The 2,500-nt window shown below is 27.5% G+C and overlaps 2 pseudogenes; both read right to left on the bottom strand.

Moving 5' to 3' along the window:
- LOC129252019 (large subunit ribosomal RNA) overlaps positions 1-1,413 on the bottom strand; it is a 4,198-nt pseudogene extending 2,785 nt beyond the window's left edge.
- A 445-nt stretch (positions 1,414-1,858) lies between these two features.
- On the bottom strand, positions 1,859-2,039 carry LOC129251965 (5.8S ribosomal RNA; annotated as a pseudogene).
- Positions 2,040-2,500: the final 461 nt, after the last annotated feature.

The raw sequence follows: 2,500 nt of genomic DNA, 5'->3' as shown, positions 1-2,500 counted from the left end.
AGTTGTTAATTTAGGCACCGTAACATTACGTTTGGTTCATCCCACAGCGCCAGTTCTGCTTACCAAAAGTGGCCCACTGGGCACATTATATCATAACCTCAACCTTCATATCAAGAAAGGTGAGGTTCTTACCCATTTAAAGTTTGAGAATAGGTTAAAATCGTTTCGACCCTAAGGCCTCTAATCATTCGCTTTACCAGATAAGATTATTTTATATAATTTTTAAATGCACCAGCTATCCTGAGGGAAACTTCGGAGGGAACCAGCTACTAGATGGTTCGATTGGTCTTTCGCCCCTATACTCAATTCTGACAATCGATTTGCACGTCAGAACTGTTTCGGTCTTCCATCAGGGTTTCCCCTGACTTCAACCTGATCAAGTATAGTTCACCATCTTTCGGGTCACAGCATATATGCTCAAGGTACGCTCCAGTTAGAGGTATAAATAATAATAAATTATCATTATACATAACTATATGGAACGCCCCGGGATTGAATTAATTGACTATTTATTAAAAAATAGACTAAAAATTAATCCCATTATATTTAAGTTAAGTTAATTATGCCATTAAGTTTAATATAACTCAATGACTTGCACATATGTTAGACTCCTTGGTCCGTGTTTCAAGACGGGTCCCGAAGGTATCCTGAATCTTTCGCATTGTTAATCATATAAATGCATACAAATAAATATTAATATCATAGATATTAAATTTTTTGTAAAATTCAAAAAATGAATTTTAGCATTATATATAATAAAATCTATCAACACTTTATCAAATCATTAGTATTTATTTTATGTTAATATGCTTAAAAAGCAAATTAATTTAAATAAACTTAATATCACCAATGATTCTTTTGATAAATACTTTATTATGTTAATAGATTACAATGTCCTTATATGAAAAAAATGCACATTATTTTTTTAATTATTTAATGATGAATTTTTCATAATGGATATTCAGGTTCATCGGGCTTAACCTCTAAGCAGTTTCACGTACTATTTAACTCTCTATTCAGAGTTCTTTTCAACTTTCCCTCACGGTACTTGTTTACTATCGGTCTCATGGTTATATTTAGTTTTAGATGGAGTTTACCACCCACTTAGTGCTGCACTATCAAGCAACACGACTCTTTGGAAATATCTTTCTAGTAATCATTAACGTTATACGGGCCTGGCACCCTCTATGGGTAAATGGCCTCATTTAAGAAGGACTTAAATCGTTAATTTCTCATACTAGATATTAAGATATTCCATACACTGCATCTCACATTTGACATATAGACAAAGTGACTTAGTGCTGAACTATTTTCTTTTCGCTCGCCGCTACTAAGAAAATCCTTGTTAGTTTCTTTTCCTCCCCTCATTAATATGCTTAAATTCAGGGGGTAATCCCATATGAGTTGAGGTTGTTTTAATATTCTTTTTTTATCTTCTCACAATTTAATAAAAAAAATTATATCATCTTTTCATCTCTATTTTTCTTTTCTCCTTTTATATATTGTAAATATATAAAAATAATAATAATGTAAAATGAGGCAATCCTAGAATAAAAAATTTAATTTTTATGCTAGACATTCCTCCTTTTAATTACATATATAAATTATTATTTTATATATATATATATAAATAATATGAAAATTTTTTGTAAAGAATACTTAGATTCAATATTTTCATCATTTCATTTTATTTGAGAGGATTTTTTTTTTAAAGAATATATAATAAATAAAATTCATTATATATCTTTATTTTTTTTGCTATTAATATTATGAATTATTTAAAATCCAATAATATACACATTTGCTTAAATTCAATTATTTTTATAAAAGAATAAGCAACTTATTTAGCATAGTCTTACAACCCTCAACCATATGTAGTCCAAGCAGTACTTTAAAATTGAATTTAATGTACATAACAGCATGGACTGCGATATGCGTTCAAAATGTCGATGTTCATGTGTCCTGCAGTTCACACGATGACGCACAGTTTGCTGCGTTCTTCATCGACCCATGAGCCAAGTGATCCACCGCTTAGAGTATTTTTTTATTTATTTTTATTTATAACAAATGTCAATTTTTTTTTGCATATATTAATTGAAAGAGTAAAATTAAATAATATTAATAATATATAAATTGATTTTCTTTCAATAATATATATCAAATATATTTAACTCTAAACATTTTTATTAAGTTGCGAATGTCTTAGTTCAACAATAATACAGTGGTGGTATTTATTATGATTCAATTATTTTGTATTTTTTTAATCATTTTATGTATATATATAATAATATAATAAATATATACCACTTTTGTTATTGTGAACAAATTAACTTATCATTCAATCAAATGAATAATAAGTACAACTTTTTATTTTCATGTTTAAAGGTTTTTAAAAGAAAAAAATAAGAAAAAACATTACAAAATGTACCATCATATATTATATTTAATATGATATAATTGATGGATCACAAATTGAATGAAAAAGAATAAAAAGAATTAT

Source organism: Anastrepha obliqua, unplaced genomic scaffold, assembly GCF_027943255.1.
Source record: "Anastrepha obliqua isolate idAnaObli1 unplaced genomic scaffold, idAnaObli1_1.0 ptg000136l, whole genome shotgun sequence".
NCBI lineage: Eukaryota > Metazoa > Arthropoda > Insecta > Diptera > Tephritidae > Anastrepha > Anastrepha obliqua.
Note: the sequence above shows the minus strand (reverse complement) of the source record. Positions and strands in the feature narration are given on the sequence as shown.